The sequence below is a fragment of the Acipenser ruthenus genome, chromosome 2 (assembly GCF_902713425.1).
Source record: "Acipenser ruthenus chromosome 2, fAciRut3.2 maternal haplotype, whole genome shotgun sequence".
Classification (NCBI taxonomy): Eukaryota; Metazoa; Chordata; class Actinopteri; order Acipenseriformes; family Acipenseridae; genus Acipenser; species Acipenser ruthenus.
Window position 1 is genome coordinate 94,021,029 of NC_081190.1, and position 22,912 is coordinate 94,043,940.

General features: G+C 38.6%; 1 protein-coding gene across 1 annotated transcript in view; it reads right to left on the bottom strand.

Annotated features, from left to right (window-relative positions):
• Positions 1–1,561: 1,561 nt before the first annotated feature.
• Positions 1,562–22,912, bottom strand: part of LOC131702136 (uncharacterized) — a 283,941-nt gene continuing 262,590 nt past the window's right edge. Inside the window, exon 2 of the mRNA XM_059004196.1 lies at positions 1,562–1,645. The gene's annotated coding sequence lies outside the window, so the exon portion shown is untranslated. The remainder of the gene's footprint in view (positions 1,646–22,912) is intronic.

Genomic DNA, 22,912 nt, shown 5'->3' on the forward strand with positions numbered 1-22,912 from the left:
AGGCCTTCCTGAGGTATTGTGGGCTAGTCGACGAAACACTGAAGACTGGAGATGCCCATCTGATGACCCCTGTGAAGTGCCCCACCCAGCCCATTCCAGATGGTTGCCATGCTGAGGCACTAGGTAGGCCGCACTTTGGTTGATCCCTGTAGCCAGCATCGCCAACACTGTGTGAGCAGATGCCTGGGGCCAGCATTACACTTCAACCATCAACACCGGGCCAATAGGAAATCCATGTACCTACATAGGAAAAGCGCTGAGGGCTCATATATTACAGTGAAGTTACATCTTGGTTCGTTCCTACCACTATTATCTAATTTTATCTTGGCAAAAGCCGAGTTCAATATTAGCATGAAGTAAATAAGAGTTATTCTCATGTAATAAAAATCTGGATGTTTAACTAACCCATACTTTTTGTATTTTTGGCAGAAACAAGCTGTTGTTTATGGGTGACAGGGTACTTTCAGCAAACACATCCACAACAAGTTGTTCAGTTCTCAATCATAAGAACATCAGAAAGTTCATCAATGCTTGTCTGCTTTCCAAACTGATTGATCCCAGAACGTACAGCTATGGCCAAAAGCTTTGCATCACCTAGAATTTTAGGATTGACACCTAATTAAAAAGAAAAAACAACTATATGAACATAATTTATATCTTTTATTTAACATCATGTAATGAAAAACATTGCAAAATGATAGCCATAATAGTAGTACAGTATTTCATGTTAGATTTCAAAACGTCAAATGTTTCAATTTTTGTCAGTTTTTCAATAAGTATATGGAAAACAACAAAGCAGTATTTAATTCAATATGTTAACATAACATTATTCAGCAGGGTTCATTTGACTTTATGAAGATAAATGAGTTCATTCTATAGGGTGCTGCAAACTTCTGGCCACTGTTGTGGGTGGATCTTAAAAGATATGACAGCATCTTGGTTGCCCATTCCATACACTCACCACTCTCTGTTTATAAAACTGTCCAAAGTCTCTCTTCAGGGGATGCCCTCTGGCTAACAGGAGGAGTGCACAGTTTTGTCTTTCAGAGCTGGATTCCTATATGATTGGCCCCATCAAATATGTATTACAAAGACCGTATATTCTTTTGATTCAATGCAAACCTGACGAAGACACGTTGTCATAATGTGTTGTTTGCTGCTTCATTATTTCCTTGTTTTTAATTAAATAAATGTATAAGAACCTTTTTAAATGTGGTCCTGTCTAATTTTTTGAGAGTGCGACCTGTCTTGGTGGACTTCACTTGAAAACTGGAAGAAGCAATTCTCAGTTCACATAGACTTTTTTCTTTTTTATATACCATAGCCTTATGGTCAGGACTGCCCAGTCCCTGACCACATTCCGGCGCCTCCTTAAGACTCACCTCTTCAAACAGCACCTGTAGAGCTCCTCTGTTTGTATCCTGGGACACTATCACCCTTCATTTAAATGTGCTTTATTTTGCTCTTATCTGCCCCCTATTTTACTGCATTTAATCCTGTACTTCAGAATACTGTAATCTGCCAAGTGTTTAACCTGCAGTATTTTGTAATTAATCATATCCTGATGTAACTATCACTATTTAATCATATCCTGATGTAACTATCACTATTATCTGCTGTATTATTGAATTGTGGTTTGTCATACCTGAACAGAAGTTATTGCATTTCTTGCTCTTATTGTATTACTTGTATTGTAACACTTGAAATGTATTTGCTTACGATTGTAAGTCGCCCTGGATAAGGGCGTCTGCTAAGAAATAAATAATAATAATAATGGTCGGCACCATTGGAGTGCACATATGCTTTTCTTTGGTTCTTTGGAATATATATATATATATATATATATGTGTGTGTGTGTGTGTGTGTGTGTGTGTGTAAAGTTTTCCAGTAACACACCTTATACTTTTATATGCATTCTTTAGAGAGAGGCCAAGTTTAACTTGTGCACAATTTGCACAGTAGATTAGGGACATTGCATTGCTTACATTACTCTGAAAAAGCAAGTAATAAACAAAATATCCATCATGTTAACTACAGCATATACATTACAGTTCAGTGATTCTTCCGAAAGGCTGGGAAGGGGTGTGTGTGTATGTGTGTGTGTGTGTGTGTGTGTGTGTGTGTGTGTGTGTGTGTGTGTGTGTGTGTAAAGAGACTGCAGCAAGCAGAGGGAGTTGAAGGGAGGTGGGGGTGGGCACAATTTGCTGACGGACAGCCCCATTGCCTCAGGATACATCATTATTACAGAAACCAGCTGCTCTCTCTCACTGTCTCTGTTCTACACAGTCTCACATTAGACAAGGAGCCGTCATGGGGATTACAAGAAAAATAAGAGTATCAATTTAATAATTGATAGGCTTTTCAAGGCATCCTTGGTCTTTTGTGAGAAAAGAACAGAAGAGATTGATAGAAGCATAATTTGGAAATTGCCCAGCATGGCAAGTCTGCAGTGAGAATGCTGCCCATTTACACAAAGTATTAAATGGGGCGGTTCTGTTCTGTCCCGCGCAGGTTGACAAATAATTGGCAGTAATGAAAGTCACATTGAATTAAAAGCTGAGGCTGTTTAGGATAAGTCTTGATTTTACTATGGGGGAGGGGTTGTGACAGTTATGAAGACTTAACTCTTGAGAAACCAGACTTGCTTATAAAGGAACTTGGTACAGGTCTTACATCCAGTAAGAGTGTTACGGGGGGGGGGGGCAGATTAATGGTATACTCCGGTGTACTATCTGAACTAAAGAGAAAACATGTTTGAGGGTCCCTTTGAGGCCAGAGGGCTGCTTTAAACTTCTCAGTTTTTAAAATTCACCAGGAAGTGATGACTAAAAACAGCAAATGATACACAAAGCAAATCTTAACAAAGATAGCTAGTTAAGATAATAGTTATATTTCATAACCATATCAAGTTGCTTTAATAAAGTATGTTGTGTGAACACAATCATTGCACGTGATTGAAATGTTTACTTCAAATGTTAGTGACTGTTACTATTTCCCCTGTTTTAGATTATGGTGATTATACTTACCAGTTTGCTTGTAAGCAGTCTCTACATGAATTAGATGCATTGTATATATAATTCATGCTTTATTTAAAAAAAAAAATAATAATTTTCCTGCGAATTAACAGTAAACATCGGAAGTAGGTCTACGGTACATAGAAACCTGTTTATTTAAATCAACCTTTTAAAGGTGCATTTATTGTTATTAACAGGTAGCTGCGTAAAGAATCCGTTTACAGACTTCAGATCATATCGAGCCTATTGTGGTTTTGAATTGAAGTTTAAATCAAAGGAAAAAAAATAATAAAACAGTAATTGATTGTGCTTTAATTCTGTCGTATGGTCTTGACAGTGAAGACACATGGCATGATGGGAATTAAAGAAATAAAACTCCTAAAAACAAACATGGTGGGACATATTTATTGCTATAATACAATTTGTGATTAGTTATGTCTATCTCAGAGGTGCACTACCCAGCAAACTGATGGATGAAATTGTATGTAAGCTGTGATGGTTTATGCCAGTAAAAAAGATAAAGGGTTTCTGGTGTCCAACATCATTCTTACATCTGAAGGGACATCTGCTGTTTTCTAATATTAATCAAGTCAATAGTGCTTTTAATAAAAGTTTAGTCTATAAAAGACGGAAAATAAATACAAATTAATGTCAGGAAGCAGTATGCATTAGCATTATATAGTATCCAGTTCACATCTGAAACTCCTTTTGTTTAATCACTGCTGTTTGTCACTGTGTTTATTTAAACCGTAAGACAGGATGCAATTGTTGTCTGTCTGGCTGTGCATTCAAAGGTATGATTGTATTTACTCAGTTGTGTAAGGTGCATTTATTTATGAAAATGTGTTAACCGCTCACAATGGTCTATAGGACATTAATCTGAATTAAAATGGGTCTATAAATAATGCTCGCCGTGTGATTTGACAGAGCAGACATGCAATCTGATAACGTGTTGGCCCAGGGTTTATATTAATCAACTGAATTGTTGAAGAAGGTCTCACAAGGTATATTAAACATAAAACATGGCTTCTTGAGATTATTTTCCAAAGTAGACAATACCAATGTTAGCTGGCCAGCTCTTCTCATAACATGTAGGGTCATGAACATAGAGGTTAGAGTAAAATATTGCATTGAAGACAGAAGTCTATCCACTGATGTATATCTCTTTAAGGGACTAATTAATAACCAAGACATTTAAGTATCATATTTGACGATCATGTTGATAGCTGTACACTGCCGGGTAGGAAGGTTTGACTTAGCTAGTGAGTGCCTTAATATCATACCCAGGAGCTATACAAATGTATGCTGGTAAACTGAGGTCACTCAATGCCAATTAGACTGGGCTAAAGTACACTTAGCTACCCATGCCGTCACTTTTATGATGTTTGTAATCATTCTGGAGGGTTCGAAGATGTGTAGAACTTGTTTCAATTGTTCAATCTAACAGGTGGCCATGCTTTTACCACATCTTAGAAGTACAGTAATGTTCTCCAGAAATCTTAGACAAGTATATTCACTAAAGCACATTATATACTGGGTTGTTCGTTTTCATCCCTGCTAATGTGATCTGTAACCAGTGGGGTTGCAATGAGATTCTGAGAGGTTCTGGGTACTTAAATGAAATGATATTTACTGAAACATAATAAATGTATTCAAATTCAAATAGTAATTATGGTTAATTTTCTAATATAAATTATTAATAAATGAATGAATAAATAAATATAGAAATTTCTGGATTTTATATAATTGCAAATCAGGATAATTAACAACAACAAAAAAACTGCTTTGGTTATAACTAAACCCATCACTAAATATGTTTAAAAGGCGAATGTTCAAAGAATTTGCAACATTATAATTTTATGGATTTTCTGTTGTTGTTGTTGTCATAAACCAACTGCTAAGTCGAGAATACTAACACATATAGCCCTAAATGTGAATGTAAACGAATACAAGCTGGAACTAGCTTTGTTTATTCATGTTACTCAGTAGTCAAACTTGGCATGCAAAAAACATTAAAATAACACACGGAATTAAAAAGGAAACATTTGTCACGGTCTAATCTTTCTTTAATATCTAAATGACTTGTGGGTTCCTTTCCAGCTTAGTTTCTAACAAATCTAATAAATCAACATGGCTTACTTTTATTGTGTGTTTTCATGTTGAACTATACTATTTCAAAGCCTCTATTAAATTATATAGTAGGCAGCTTTGACTGAAGTGTAATACCAGTAGGCCTACTGTAAAATAAAAATAAAATAATAAAATGATGCTTTCATTATTTATTTTTCTTATTTGAGAAAAAAATTATTTTGTATTATCTTTCCTGATCAAGCTAGTGTGCGTCATGTTTGTCTCGTATTCCCTGGGTGCAAACCAATGCTGTAATTAACATGAGCATGGTTGTGGATCATGTTCACCCAGCTATGCTGCAGATGTACATTGATGGCGCTGGTTACTTTCAAGACAATAATGCATAACCCATTAAAAAAAAGGGTACTGCAACTTGAAGCCAATGGTGTGAGGCAACATGGTGTAGAAGACAGTACATGTGGTAAAAAAAAGTTTTCTAAATAACTTCAACAATACTGCACATAAACTCAATACAGTTGGCAGAAGCAAACTTTCAGCAAGCTAACATACACATTTTTCTGTGTAGCTTTTGTTTTAGTTCCTAGGAGTAAAATAAACATTCATTACTCTTAAATACACACATATGTACAGCTAAACTCTCAAACTTAGGGAATAGTCATTGGCTTGGTTTCCATGCACTTGAAAATCGACTCTCTAAAAACCCATGTAAACCGAAGCAGGAATCGTGCTTGTGGCTCACGAGATTTCAGCAGTCAAGATCCAGTTCTTCTGACTTAATATCACGTAATCTCCAGCAGAAAGGCCATACAAAACGTGTGTGTGTGTGTGTGTGTGTGTTGGAAAGGTAACCAGATAAACAAGTAGCTAATGCGCGGCTTAATTCAGAATGTGCGCGACAACACGTGAATTCATTTATCTTCTTAAATGTTTTTATCTTCATGGCAACGCATGAAGCTCTCCTCACGATATTCAGAGTCGTTCATTTCCTACTTGGTAAGCAAACACAGACATTTTAATATCCCCTCCCCTAAATGACTATGAATTGAGTAATCTGCATTGGTAAGGCCGTTTTTTTTCCTAAATCAGAACTGCATAGCAACGCATTTCTTGAAAAGTACACAAACAGGTTGTGAGGAAAAGTGTCATGACTTGGTGCATGTAAATGACACTTGTGCCTCAAAGACATGATGATGCTAAAATAGAACTGTCTCTGTCAATCCATATCTATGAAGTATGTAACTTGTTTACCAGCATAATCTTTTTCTGCTTATTCTAGTTTCCTCCAGAGACCTTTGACATAATGCTTCAATTTATATTCTCCCACCAAATGAAATCATGTCAATGTCAGTGCAGTCCTCTCTAATCTAATGGGGGATTGGAGAGCAAAACAATTTCAGCAAACCTCAAAAAAGATTTTATTCATAACTCAATATGCTGTCTGTATTTATTGACAACAAACTGCAAAGGGCGGAAAACGCTACAGGGGAACACTTGGAGACGTTTGACAAAAAACAAATTAAATAAAACTTTTTAATTTGTATTAAGAGGGCATGTGTGTGTGTGGATTGAAATAAACTTCTGTTAAATGAGGTTTACTGAGGTTTTGCCCCATTGCAAAATAATAATAATAATAATAATAATAAAAATAATAATAATAATAATAATAATTTAAAAGTAATTAGTTACATTTTTGGATATTAACCAATTCTTAATTTTGTCAGGTTTGATTTGCCAACTGAAACAATGGGCCCTATTCATAAATCTTTAACTTTTTTGATAAGTTCAATTTTGTAACTTTTCCTAATATCTGCTAAGGAAATGCAAAAGTCTAAAACTGTTTCATGAATATCAAACTATAAAGCTATCACTGGGCAGGACATGCAACTGAATGTGAAAAGGAAGATTTACATTTGTGTGATATATTTTCCATTATAGACTGCTCGGGATCATTCAGCCAGTAACAGTGCCTGTATAACATCACAGAGAAACTCAATTTGTGGCATGAGTAGTACCATATTGAGTTTTTACCGTGCTGCATTCGCAATATCACCTGCTTCACCTGCTTTTGAAAATCACACCTGAGGCACCTCCTGGAATTCAAAATGGTGACAATCAAAAATGTATCTCAGTCATTAACGATAGTCAAAATGATCTAGACAGCATTCAGAACTGGGTAGACACATGGCAAATCACATTTAATAGAGAAAACTGTAAAGTATTGCACGCAGGCAATAAAAATGTGCATTATAAATATCATATGGGAGATACTGAAATTGAAGAAAGAATCTATGAAAAAGACCTAGGAGTTTATGTTGACTCAGAAATGTCTTCATCTAGACAATGTGGGAAAGCTATCAAAAAGGCCAACAAGATGCTCGGCTATATTGTGAGAAGTGTTGAATTTAAATCAAGGGAAGTAACAATTTATTAGTAAGACCTAACCTAGAATATTGTGTTCAGTTCTGGTCACCTTGTTACAAAAAGGATATTGCTGCTCTAGAAAGAGTGCAAAGAAGAGCAACCAGAATTATCCCGGGTTTAAAAGGCATGTGGTATGCAGACAGGCTGAAAGAACTGAATCTATTCAGTCTTGAACAAAGAAGACTATGTGGTGATCTGATTCAAGCATTCAAAATCCTAAAAGGTAAAGACAATGTCGACCCAGGGGATTTTTTTGACCTGAAAAAAGAAACAAGGACCAGGGGTCACAAATGGAGATTAGATAAAGGGGCATTCAGAACAGAAAATAGAAGGCACTTTTTTACACAGAGAATTGGGAGGGTCTGCAACCAACTCCCCAGTAATGTTGTTGAAGCTGACACCCTGGGATCCATCAAGAAGCTGCTTAATGAGATTCTGGGATCAATAAGCTACTAACAACCAAACGAGCAAGATGGGCTGAATGGCCTCCTCTTGTTTGTAAACTTTCTTATGCTCTTCTTATGTTCTTATGATAGTCTCTTCAATATCCTTTTCCCTATTTTCAATGGAAATCACAATGGACAAAAGGTTTTCATTAAGTTTTTTTTACTTATATATTAAACAATGTAGCAGTAAATAATAGTTGTACCACTATGAGTATCTATACATGGGCTATATCAACACTTGTATCATGCAAACATACCTGGACTTTTGGATAATTTCTGCTCGTACTAATATTCCTTCATACTCAGACACTCGCCATCAACACACTTTTAATAAAGTAATCTGCCAATAACCTTTACTGGTATGTGTTAGCTACACATTCCCTCCTCTTGCCCCAACCTGGACTCTTTGGCTTCACGCAGACATAGCACTGGTGATAAACAGCAGTGTAAAGTTAACAAAATAAATTACAAAAATAAATCATTTGGAAATAATACATTCAAGCCCTACAGTGTGCACCCTTAGGCTTTAGGTTGTAGTTTAGTAAATGAGTTTAATCTACCAACTAAAATGAGAGTAAGTCCATTAGCACTTTTAAAACTCCCTTAAAACAGTTTACCTGACCCCCAAGCTTCTAAGAGAGACACTTTATCATGTTTACTGTGACACAGTCGTGTTGTGTTGAAAAGGCACAAATTATTTTAGCCAGTGTTTTATAATGTTTGGCAATTTTAGATAACACATTATCACTGGTTAACAATAAAGGAGAATTATTGGTTTTGCACTCTCTACCCCTGTACTCATTTACAGCATTAAGAACCTTTTTAATTTTTTTAAAGGGGATCTGGGGCACGGCAGAAGCAATATTATCTACATCTACAATATTATCTAAAAGTTGGCTCCCCAGTCTCTCTCAGTTCCAGCCATGTGACAATGTGGCTGGAATAGAGAACAACTGGGGTCCTGATTGGTTAGCCAATATGCAATCTTACAAATTTACAAGACAGGTTGATTGATACATTTTTGGTCATATAATCAAATTATTAATACAAAATATAAAACTAAGCAAGACAAAAAAACTGTTCAAATGTAACATTATTGTGCTACATGTTAATGTATCGGTATCTGACTGCAGGTTTCCAAATACCAAGTAATAATACATAATTGTACATAACAGTTACATTATTACACAAAAACTACACAGTAATTACTTTGTAACTTCTATTTGCCCTGAAACTGAAAGCATTTTTCATAATAAACTGTAACCATATGGGCAGCAGTGTGGAGTAGTGGCTCTGGACTCTTGACCGGAGGGTTGTGGGTTCAATCCCCAGTGGGAGACACTGCTGTTGTACCCTTGAGCAAGGTACTTTACCTAGATTGCTCCAGTAAAAACCCAACTGTATAAATGGGTAATTGTATGTAAAATAATGTGATATCTGTATAATGTAAAATAATGTATAATGTGATATCTTGTAACAATTGTAAGTCGCCCTGGATAAGGGCGTCTGCTAAGAAATAAATAATAATAACCATATCATATTCCCAATAAATAAAACACAAGAACAGTTTCAAACCTGATTAACAATATTTATTCTTTTTTGGTTAAGGCTTATTTCCAGAAAACCAGCCTGGTCAATATCTTTAATGCTATTTGTTTGTAGTCACTGTTGTGACACTATATGATTTACAGACATGTGAATACAGTCTTGAGTGCTTGCTCGTTGGGGTTTGTCATGTAAATATACAGCTGATACCACAAGGCATGTATAAACATAGGAACTTTACAGGCAAAGACATATGTCAGTCACCTACATCCTCTGCCACAGCTGTAAATTCAGAATTAGAGATTTCAGTATGATGAAAAACGTGATGACTGTGACATATATCAACAGTATGTACAGAATAGTATAATAATGTAATGTTTAATCACAATTTGATAAGCATTTCTCCACACGTGTGCAAAAATGTAAATCTCTCATACGGAAGTGTGACATACATACGCAGGATGATAATACTGTGTTCAGTGTTTCCTAGAACACCAAGGTTTCACCATGGCAATAAACAGCAGCGTAAGTCAACATCTTTTTTTTTATTTCTCTAAATGAACTTTGTAGCTTGATTACTGTTGTGTGCCTGCTCATTTTTCTAAAATCTTTCACCACAACGGGGGTGGAGCAAAGTTATGAAAAATGCTTTGTACTGTGTAGTTTTTGTGTAATAATGTAACTATTATATACAATTATTTATTCTTACATTAAATGTTCTTCTCCTCAAAGCTGCTATATACTGTAAGTTGTATTTCATGGTATATTATATGTTAAGAAAATATTGATATCAATGCCTTCTTCACCAACCCATTGAAAGAGTTCTAAATATTCTCATCATTGCAACCTCAATAGGTTGACCTACTTTCTGTATATTTAGATAATGTAAAATACAGGCAAGATTAAGATTACAGTATTGAGATTACAGTATCATTTTCAAGGGGTGCTATATTTAAATATATTTTACAGAATCAAGTATAGAAACTATAAATAGCGTAGCATGTTAATGTTATTTGAAATCAAGAATGGAAACTAGAAATAGCATAGAAAGTCAATGGTGTTTACCAGCTGATCCATCGCCATGGAGATGACCCTGTGGTGACACGATACTCTCCCTCCCAATGTAAAAATCTTGAAAACAAATTAAATGTACTTTTTGGGGGTCCAATGATAAGTTTTACACAAAATGTCAGACCTTCCTTCACTATTTTGACTTGCTGAAGCTCCCATCACTTTCCTGGGTCCCCTTTGTCTTCCTTAATGAAATCACTATTGACGCATTTGTTTGATCCTCACTATTTCTGATTGTAGATTGTTGAATGTGACTTTATTTCATTCTTGACTCCTGTCAGTTCTAGAAAAAATACTGGCAAAGCTGTTTATTTTGGTAACACTTTAGTTTAGGGATCTGATATAAGTGATTATAAACAGTCTATAAACATGTTATTAATTATGCTATTAACACTTATAGAATATAATTAGAAATAATAAGACGATTATACATGTGTCATTGTTTTTTTTTTTTACTATTGATTATAATTGCTTAAAAATATATATATCTTCCTGGACAGATAGGAAAACAGAAGCAGCAGGTAAGAAAAATAGCAGAAAGCTATTTAAGGTAGTTAAGGAACTTATTTTTAGAAAGATCAATCGATCAATCAAAACCTTTATTTATCCAGATGGGTCAATTGAGAACAAATTCTCATTTACAATGACGGCCTGGCAAGAAACTCACACCACCACAGCAAACAATATAAAACACAATTAAAAAACACATAATCAATAAGAAAAACATAAAACTCAGCAGCAACTTAGCAGGCACAGCTGTCAGTCAACAATGAATGGACCCTAATGTTGAATGTAAGGTTTTATAAAAATTGTAATAATTGTATGTGCCCCGTTAAATGGTAAATAAGTGAGAAATTCTGTCTCTGAACATTGTGTGATTTTCCTGTGTTTAATGTAAGGTGTTTTAATCTACTGCTTTGCGCAGCCTGTCCTTTGTAGCTATACAAATTTGCACCCAGCCCGAGCTGGCTCCATGTCTGAAGAAGATAAGAAACTGGTTTTTCATGATTCTCAGAGAGCAGTTTTGACTTTGGGCGGATGACCCTTTTTATGCATGAGTTGTTTTGACTTAAAAAGCGGATTTTGAGCACAGGTGAGAACCACAATCAATCCAAATAAAACTGGTTCTAATCAACACAACTTCAGCCAAAAGGAAAGTAAGAGATTTCCACAACCTGCCCTGTATATTAATGTCTGTAACTTGTATTTTGTTGCCTGAATACTACCTGTCGAGACCTGTAGGTTGACCTGATTGTGTTTTTTATTGTCTTTGAATTAAACTCATTTGACTGAAGATTACCTAAAGAAGACTGACTTATTATTTTCAGAAGAAAACAAACCTTACATGAAACTTATTCCAGTCATTGGCTGCTACAAACTGGAATACCTATGATGTTTCAAGGCAAACATATTCTACTTAAGTAGAATTTGAACAAATGACAGTAGAATGTAAAACTTCAAGACCTCAAAGTCTGTGCTGGGAATTTGTGTTTAATCACAGAAACACTATTAGAATTCTGTAACTTTATGTTTTATGAATCTTAAATGTTAAATGATTTTTGGGAAACCAACAAAAACAAAACAGAATTCTTTTTTTCCATGTTATACCATTTGTGAAAAGCTGTATTACAGCCATGAGACCAATAGAGTCCACTTAAGACTCTGCAGGTCAAGGTTGAAATAATAATTAAAAACAAACCTCAAGAAGCAAAAAGAACAAAGATGAGCTCAGAATGCCAGCAAGGGTCATATAATGAATACATCCAACTCTTTTGGATTTCCCTTGCACAGTAAGAACGCAAGCTGTGTCATTAGCTGATGTAGTTATACCCGTTTAGATCATTACAATGAACAGTTTTGACTGCAATGCTTAAAGTTTTTGAATTCCAGGATGCTCTCCATCTCACGTTACTGAAAAGGTCAAATCAATTAAAGTGACTGGGTCTGACTGGCCATGAAAGAGGTTACTGCACAGTTGAGCAGCATGGCGACCATAGATGAATGTAGATGCATGGTTAAGTAAAGAATAACAGTCAGTACTTAATAAAATGCTCTCAAAAGTTTACTCAATGAAATATGCAATTTATTTAAAAGGAACACCAATGTTGTAATCTATAGTGTTGACGTGCTGACTCCTAGGCAGAGAAAACAAATGCAGGGATCAGTGCAGTGTGTGAAACACAACCCCTCACATCTGTGAGTTTGCTCCATGCTCAAATTCCATGTTACTGTAACAGGAGGATTGTTTTGTTCTACTGTAATGAAAGTTCAATGCTCTTCTGCCTACAGTTCCATAAAAGTGTCAAAAAGAAATATTGAGATTATCACAGCTGAAACTGCAACCATTTCAGCAGGTTGGGAAAGACTGCAATACATCTGTGGGAGAATGGAGCAGTCCCAGAAGGAAAATGCATTAGGTGCAGTATATGTAAATAAGAAGGAAAAAAAAGATTATTAAATGTAATCACCAAGAATGGATAAGCCTGTATAATGACTATGATCATAAGGTATGCACATTACAGTTTCATAGATTAATTGGTGAACAAACATCATGCACTGTATAGGACTATACTGAACAGTTTTTTGCTTTGGGTCTTTGTTAACCAATCTTTTCTTTTCTTTTTATACAATACATGTGTCATGCATAGAACACTCTATTTATCAAAACAAAAGTAGTTTAATAACACATTAGCAAACGTTGCTCTTTGTGTTAATTGATTGCTTTATATAGCAATAGAAATATTCTTATTGGTCCCCTTTTTAATTGGATCATACTTTTTCTTCAATTTGGGATATGGACAATTTTCTGCACTGTGGATTCAATGTTTTACCTTTTCTGTTGATGTGTCGTATCAACAATAGAAAATAACCACCAATGAAGTTTATTGTGCACTAGATAAAGCTCATTCTATCCACTTGGTTGATCTAGCCGTTATTAAATGTCTGTCGTGACTCTACTAGAAATAATCAAATAAAAAAGAAAGTCAGCCTAATGGAATTGTTACACCACTTAGCATCTCATACTTTTTTCTACAGGATGTGACTAATCCTTAACCAGCAACATCTTCAAAAGTGAATCAACAGTCCGTGAGAAATGCTTTTATCAGTTCAAATAAACTACTCAGTATACAGGTACTTGCTTTTGGAGTCACATAGCTAATCTTTAAATAGTGGTATTAGATAACCAGACTTGATATCTCTTTGTCACTAAAGACATCACTGGGTGTGGGTTAATTGTACCAGCCTTTCAACTCTGGAGGCCCAGGTTCGAACTCTGCTTGGCTCTCAACTGAAATTAGTGTACTTGATTTAGGGGGTAGATGGATCAACCTGTACCTATAAGCCACAGATTGATCTTTCAGAGATCCAGTCTAGATTGTAACATCAACCTCAAGGGGTACTCGCAGGATGACCACAGCAACTGTAGGTGGTGTTTGCAATCCAGGTGCTGTAAAATGCTTTTTAAAAAATCCAGCAGTTGCTTATCCTGGTGGGCTACAGGTTGACCAGTCCTTTAGCCTGCTTGTGGAAATGGAACACAGTTGGTATTTACTTAGGACTGAATAGCACATAGCAGAGCTTTGTGCAGAAGTTCCCATAGTGCCCACACTTTTCACATCTGGCCAGTGCTGATATACCTTTCATGAGCACTGGATTTAATGTCCAAACACATTTAAAAAAAAAAGAAAAACAGCAAGGCCAACTTTAATCATATTTGATGTACAGGATAAACACACAATTCTGCTCAGACATTTGTATAATGTACAATAAATTGCAAGTTATACACACGGTGCATGTTGTTATGGTATCTAGGGAAAGAGATTGGTTGTTTTAATGCAAATTTCCTGCACTAAAGAATGCATCTCTCCATCCTTGAAATTTTGAGTCTGAAAATGTCCCAGATAAGAGCATAATTCTCTGAAGACATGAAACTTCAGCTGCCTGTCTGTTACTATCTGCACTAATAAATGAAGGGCTCCTCCACTATTACAGTAACCAGCATTTTTCTAATATTCTCCTTACACTTGGCATGAGTTTCCATAAAGGTGTCATCACCCTTTTGGAGAGAGCTGAAACCCAAGGAAAAGAGAAAAGAGGGTTCCTGACCCAGCAACCACAGCTGCAGGCTGTCAAACCTGTGTGTCAAAGCACCATTGGCTCCTGTCACTACGCAACCACACATCAAACAGCCCGCCAGCTGAACTTGACATGCAGTGATGATGACAGGTTTTAAACAAAGCAACAAATACTTAAATGTGTACGATCACAAACTGCTTTTAATTTAACTCCTCACAGGACATACTTTACATTAAATCACACTCACCAGTGATATGCAGGTAATGAGATACTTATGCAAACTGCAATCTATTCATTTTTGTAGGTGTTTCGGGTGTCACCTGGTTAAAGTACAGGTGCTTTGAGTCATCCAAATCCTTGTATTGAACTACTTGCTTCAAGATAATCAATAAGTCCCAGAAACTGAAAGTCCTTTGTGTCTGTCAGCCCACCACAAGAACAGCTAATTTAACACAGAAAGTAGGTGTACGTTTTAAATAATTGTCACTTTCTACACCATTTAAACCAGCCCATTCCAGGCTGTAACAAAAGCAACAGACAGCTCAAGCGCTGAAGAAAGAATGTATTTTTTTGTAAAACATGTTTATACTGAAAATGAAAGTATTAAGAAACTATGGCCATTTAGCACTTGAGCACTCAAATGAACATTTAAAACAATTTTAGTTGACTACATTAAAATCCACTAAAATAAAAAGTATTGCCATTATTTTGCAAGGCTCGCATTTCTCTGTAGAAAAGACGTGCATATTATGGTAAACACATTACGGTAATTATATATTTAAGGTATTTGAGAAGAAAATGTATGTATTGCTTTTTGTAGATATTTCACGGGGCGTGAGCTGGGTTGAAGAGTAAGGCAGAAGAAGAAGCAAGGAGCTGTTAGTAGGACAGAAGGTGGTCACTGACTGAGGGCGACGATGCCGACACATCCCAGGGGTAGAGGACCCAGCAACCGAAATGAGATAGACAAGATGATCACTGACTGAGGGCGATGATGCCGACACATCTCAGGGGCGAAGGACCCAGCAATCGAGGACAGGATAGAAAAGAGGTCGCTGACTGAGGGCGACGATGACGACACATCCCAGGGGCAGAGGACCCAGCAACCGAAAACACTAATGAGGGTTATGACTCGAAAAGCCGCCCCTCGAGAGGAGATTGGAGAGGTACCCAGCATCTGAGACTTCTGTAAGAGGCGCTCGTAAAACCCCTGATAGGCCGAGACGTCACGCTGCCTGGGACCTGAAATAAGGACAAAGCATTGAGGTTAGTATAGGACTCAGCACGAGTGACCACGTCCAGAAAGAGAGGCAGAATAGAACAGAGCCTCGAGTAAGGCAAGATGAGTGCAGGAGTTGCGACAGGACAGAGTTTGGCCGGGGGTCCGCTCTGACTCACATGGTGAGAACCCCCCTGAAGGTAAGGGAGGCGGATGCCTAGCCCTGAGGTCGGGGAAGTGAGGCTCACTTGCCCCCCAAAGGATGGACCCCCGGCACCTCACGAAAATTCCCACACCGTGCAACAAACAAGAGACAGTACATGCCTACACATAACATAAACAAAAGACCAGAAGGACAAACAGGACAAACAGAGGGAGATTAGTAATTTGTTAGTAGGATGTGACTATGTGTATACCTGCCGCTCAGTGGAGAGGAAAAAACCCCTTGAGGCTGATTAGGGGAAAACCTCTGGTGGCCCCGGCAGACAGGAAGCCCCCACTCCAGGCATACTAGCAATTTTTAAAAATGGGCAGCAACTATGAGAGGAGAATGAATGAATGAATGAATAAATGAATGAATCCACTGCAGAAGAGGGCCAGCTCCCCACATTCATGATCTGGCTGTGATTGATGCTGGCCCTTGCAGCAGAGGGGGCTGTGTCTACAGAATGATTGGGGGGGGGCATGCTTTGGAGGCGAAGTAGGTTGAGATCCAGTGACGAGTGATCCGAGGAGTGGGGTAGAGCAGAGGAGGGGAGGCTTGCTCTGGATGGTAGAGAGGTGGGTTGAGAACCAGCGATGAATGATGATAGGAGCGAGAGGAGTCAATGAACTGAGGGTCTAGGGGGCGGGTTAAGGTTTCTTGCTGGGGAGATACCTTGATGTTGAAAAGAAGGGGCAGATAGGGGACTCTACTTGACAGCTGAATGAACTAACCATGCTGAAATTGATCCGTCTTGGAGGTACGACCGAATGATGAAGTAAAGGTTACTGAGGTTACTGAGAGTAGGATTCAGTCAAATAGCAGCTGATGAAGCTGGGGAGTCTGGAGGGGGGGGCAGCAGACGGGACCAGCTGACGGAACTGGATACCGAAAGTAGAGGCCGAAGGGGAGCTGGAACTGAGGGTTGAGGTAGCGGCTGGAACTGAACGAACATGTGTAAATCGACTGCTGGGGAAGCTCAGCACCCTTTGTGCTCCATTTTCTGGAAACAAGGGAAGAAAGGAGATGTCGACCATCCTATGTGTTAGTTAATACGGGATCGATCAGCGGTCTGCTACTATCCTGTCCGCTTGAAATGGAAAAGGTGAACTCACATTCAGAGATTGGGTTTCACAACTCCAGTCATTCTCCTAGTAGTGGAACTCCTTAACTCATAATCAAGACAGATTTCCAGTCTCATACCACGTCTCTCACCATGCATTAATGCTGTAATATTTGCGAGGATGTGAGGACATCTGAATAGATTGCTGAGAAGGTCAAGCACCTCGTATTTTGATTAGATGAGGATTAGCGTTAGCCTTGATTGTGGAATGCTGCCGCGATCTGCATATTGGAGGAAAGCGGGAGTGGTGGAAGCTCTGGAGAAGTGCAGTTACAGATTTAAACTGTAAACTAAAGCAACTTTGCATGCTATAATAGTGAGTAGATCTAAAGAGGGAGCAGAGATCTGCTGCAGTGAGGAGCAATTAACAGTAGAGGACGGGATCTGCTGAACGGTGCAGAGATCTGAAGAAGTAACGATGAAGTGCTGCCAATAATGAGCAGTGGTCTGCTGGAGAGAGAGAGAGAGAGAGAGAGAGAGATAGAGAGAGAGAGAGAGAGAGAGAGATCTGCTGAAGCAGTGATCTGTTATAGGGCAGCAGCGTGGAGCAGCGGCCAGGGCTCCGGACTCCCGACCAGAGGATCACGGGCCCAATCCCTGGCGGAGGACACCGCCGCTGCACCCCTAAGCAAGGCATTTCACCCAGACCGCTCCAGCAAAAACCCAACTGCACAAATGGGCAACCGCATGCAAAACAATGTGACATCCTGCAACGACCGCAAGTCGCCCCGGACAAGGGTGTCTGCCAAGAAACAAACAATAACAATAACAATAATATTGTGAATGGTGGCCTGCCATCAGTAGAGTGTGGTAGTCTGCTGCAGAGCGCAGAGATCTGCTGAAGCAGTGATCTGTAATAATGAATGGTGGACTGCCATCGATAGTGTGGTGGTCTGCTGTAGAGCGCAGAGATCTGCTGAATGCGGTGGATATTGGTCTTTGAGTGAAAGGGATTTAGATGAAGCCAGAGATGAAGAATGCATAGCGCTGAGGCCGCTGTAGAACCTGAGAGGATGAAGAATGCGTTGCTCGGAGGCTATTGCAAAATTTATTGATTTGGTCGGGAGCAGTCTGAGTGTATTGTCTAATCGCAGGGTAGGAGGACACTTGACTGAAATGATGATAGTTGTAGGACATGGTAACTTGAAGGTTGAATAAGGTGCCTTGGTGAAATTTGTCGGTTTGAAGGAGAGGAGCCAGATGAGGAAGCACGAATCCGGGAACAGGAAGAGGTCGCTGGGATGGAAGCCTGGTGCAGGGAAGCTGGAAGTTAATGTGACGGTAGATTCGGAGCATCTCAGAAAGCCGACAAGTGCGTGGCTTCATGACCATGTCCTCAAAGGGGCGGGGAGGGCAGGTAGAGTTGAAATTGAAGAATGTCAGTTGATATAGATAGACAAAGGATGAGGCAGGAGTGGAACTCCTGAGAATAACTGCGAGAATAGATAGAAAGCTGTAGTGTCGGCTCCCGAGTGGCGCATCCAGTAAAGGCGCTCCTCGCAGGATGTGCCCTATAGCCTGGAGATCGCAGGTTCGAATCCAGGCTATGTCACAGCTGACCGTGACCGAGAGTTCCTAGGGGGCGGCGCACAATTGGCTGAGCGCTGCCCGGGTAGGGAGGGCTTAGGTCGGCAGGGGAATCCACAGCTCACCGCGCATCAGCGACCCCTGTGGCCGATAGGGCGCCTGTGGCTCTGCAGCGGAGCCGCCAGATCTGTGTTGTCCTCCGGCACTATAGGTCTGGCGGCATTGCTGTGGATCTGCAGTGCGAAAAATGACGGCTTGGAAGGCACGTTTCGGAGGACGCGTGTTCCAGCCTCCGTTTCCCGAGTCGGCGGGGGGGTTGCGAGCGGTGAGCCAGGGATACAGATAATAATTGGGCATGCTAAATTGGGGTGAAAACCGGGGTAAAAATAATTGGCGACGACTAAATTTATAAAAAAAAAAAAAAAAAAAAAGAAAGCTGTAGTGTCCGAGCTTCGCAGCGATACCAAACTCGTTTAATATATAGAGAGAGAACTTGTGGTATTATACTGCCATCCAGAGGTTATGATTGGAATTAAACCATTGACTTGAGTGAAGCAGGGTAGAATCTATGAAGTTATTACGATTAAAATCCTTGTCTATGTAGAACAACATTTGCTTATTCCCTTAGATTTAAATAATAAATGTTCTAGAGATGTTAGGACAGTTAGTCATGTATATAAATAAGTAAACGCAGTACTTAGAGGTCATGATTCGGCGCGTTGAATTCGTCTCCACCAGTTGTGAAAGCGCAGCAACAGGAAGCCGGAAGACAGCAGTACTGAGGCACAGAGCACGCAGAGCCTGATGAAGCTGCCTGGTCACCATGACAACTTACCACTCCCCGCAGTCACTCAATGACGACATTACCGTGGTAACCGTGGTCTGTAAGGCGCCGGTGGAAAAGTTGCAGTGCAGCACTATCGTTGGAGCTTGTGACCAGTCAAACCACGAGCAGACACTGGTTAAAATGGGCAGGATACGTCTTTTAAAAGGTTGAACGTAGCTAATGGAGGTCCAGGGCAGGATCTTCCGATGGAACGGTAACTGTGCTGGCTCTGTGGGAGCGGGGGAGGGGCGTCTGATTGCAGGCGAGGAGTAAAGAGAGATTCCGCAGCCAAAGCTTAATGGTGGATTTAATAGAGCTAAAGTAAGGCAATCGCTGACAACGGGAATGTCGATGTCTTGTCAAAGGAGCTTGAAAGTTTAGCAGAGGACCAGTCTTTCTGATAAAGTTGCAGACAGGTTGAGTAATGACGTTGCGCTTGAACGGCGCTGTTGCTGGATGGAACAGGAAAGACAAACGTTGGAGCTCTTGAAGCCGAAAAGAGACGCTGTCTGAAAAGAAGCATCACCTGAGCAGGTAGGAAAATGATTGATAATATATCTTGGCAGCGCTGTGCAGAGAAATGACCTGCAGAGCGAGGCAACGAAGTTTAGATATTTAGCGGTGGAGCACGAAACGACGGCGTCTGAGCGTTTGCTACAAAAACGAAACACTAGACAGAAAAGGTGCAGGTGATCAGGGCTTAAATAGAAAATAGATGCTAATTAACAGGAAATTAGAAAATTGGGAGATTGAAGGATTGGAAGCACCCTGCTCCACGCCCCCTGAACCACGCAGGCTAACATTTCAATGCAGCACTTCTGCATCATATCCTTCAACTTCAAGAGGGTGCATGAAGAAATTCATTCAATATTGAAAACACATTACTCATAAGATCAACAGTGACTGGTTACTAAGAAGCTGAGCCAAAGCATGTTGTTAATGACTTAGATGACAATGACAAAGTAAAGAAGTAACATGAAGAAGAGTCATAGTTTAACAAAACTAAACCTTCTGAATTGATTTTCAAAATAACTATAACTCCAAGTAGTAACACCTGCATGCTCTGTCAGTAACCAATCACTGCTTTTTATGACGTGTGTTAAAATGATGACTGCTCCTTCGTGATTAGAAGTGCAGCTGTGAAACATGAATTAAAGGTGTTCTGCTTTTTTTCTAATAAAAAAAATGCATTCAACATGATGAAACATATCATTTCCTTTTCATGAAGCCTATTATTATTGATGATGATGATGATGATGATGATGATGATGATGATGATGATTGAAAATTGAAAACAGAAGCAGTTATAAGCAGTATTTTCTTTTAGAATACAGCTGTTCTAGTAAAAGTGAAAAATTACTGATAATACCATTTTGTTTTTGCTGGTCCTTGAAATTCATATTAGTGAGAGTTGACTGTATATTGCTATTTCTGGAAGGAAACTAAATTCTCAGAAAACAACACATGTATTCTACCTCGTTTCTTTTCTCCACCTTGCCGTTGGTTTCGTCTCGAGGAGTGGGGGGGGGAGTTGGGTTGCTTATCGCGAGCATCCTGGCTGCCCCATTTTGTAATATCCAGGGCTCTGCCAAGTGAGACCAATGGAGCAACTTATTGCAGCAAACACTTTCATATGCTGTAAACGAAAAATCAGTACAATCTTTGTATCCTTATTTTGTTTCCTGACTGATTATTATTCTCTTATAACACTTTTTTGTCACACTCATGAGGAATTACAGATCCTTGTGAATGACCCTAATGTTACCATGATTGACTGTGCTACAGCAGGCTTTAAAATGGATATTATTTGTCTACTTTTAAACTTTAATGCTCTTGCCAGGAATAACTCTTAGACAATAAGTACTCTGTGGTATCGCTGGTTTTAAACTACACTGAGCAAACCATTATATATATATTTTTTATCTTTCAAAGACAAAAAAGTAATTTATTATCGTTATTATTGTTTTCTATTCTCCCAGCAATAGATCAACTTCAAACGTAACCTAAGTGCAGTACTTCTAAACTTTCAAAATATAAACTTTGCTGATTAAAAAAATAATAATAATAATAAAGTTTTGAAAGTGTCTATTACCTCCTAAAAACTATTAACTTAAAGATTATACCATTGCCTCCGACCTCTGGAGTTTGTGATTGGTATGCTCAGACATGAAAAATAAATTCTATCTATCTATCTATCTATCTTAGATAGATAGATAGATAGATAGATAGATAGATAGATAGATAGATAGATGTTGGCCAACAAGAGTGATCCAACCTTAAATAATAAGCATGACATCGGGTAGAAGAATTCGGTGTCAGTTCCAGGCCTTCCAGGAACCGGGTTACCCGATTCCTGGAAAGGGTTAATTACACCATTTGTAATTAACGGTGTAAGCACGACAAACTAATAAACTAATCAAGATTGAAGGTCGTTGTACGTCATGGCCGGAGCAGAGGAGAAGGACAGGGAATGCAAGCCAGCTGACCGCTTTCTGCTTTCTGCTTTCACATTTTTTAAATGGTCAGTTTGAGAAATAAACTTTGTTCAACAGCTGACCCTGCTTAGTACAAACCTCACACTAACTGTTTTACATAATGGTAACGTTGCTCTTAAATTACTGTGGCTGATTCTTTGGCTGCAGAGATATTATCAGCTCATCATCTAACCATGGAATCTTGTGCAATTAAATCATTTAAACTCCTGACGATAAACAGTGTAACAAAACTGTATTTAATAGCGTTTTGGTTTTTTGTTTTGTTTTGTTTTTTTTTTGTTTGTTTTTGTAAGTACCTTATTTCAAGAAAACGCTGTTAAATACAGTTTTGTTTAGTGCTATTAGCGGGTTGTCATAGTTTTGATTTGGTCCCAGCCTTGTTTGTTTAATTCTTGCTCTTTCTGCTGCATTACAGCCCTTCTTTAATTACGTTAAGTTTTCAGAATTGAATTCAGTAAATTGATTCGGGTAATATTGAGAACCGGGTAACCCAGATACCTGAGTACCCTATGTCATCCCTAGTATATAGTACGAATTTTAAAGACTGAAACTTGCAACATTTGCTCATCGTGCTTTCCTTTCACGAAAGTACTACAAGTTTATCGTATCATCTTAACAGCTATATCGTACTTTTTCTTCAGTTAGCTAAAATAAAATAGCACTCAATAAATTATATTTCTCTTCAGCTAACCAAAAAAAAAAAAAAAAGGTATTCAGATACTGCGTTTTTTTAAGTCTGTGTTAAGGTGATTTGACTGTGAGTTCAGGGTTCTTGTTGAATTCTAGATGCCTGCAATTGACATAGGTAATGTAGGCAAAATCAGCCAGTGTCTTTATATGAATAAGCACCAGCAC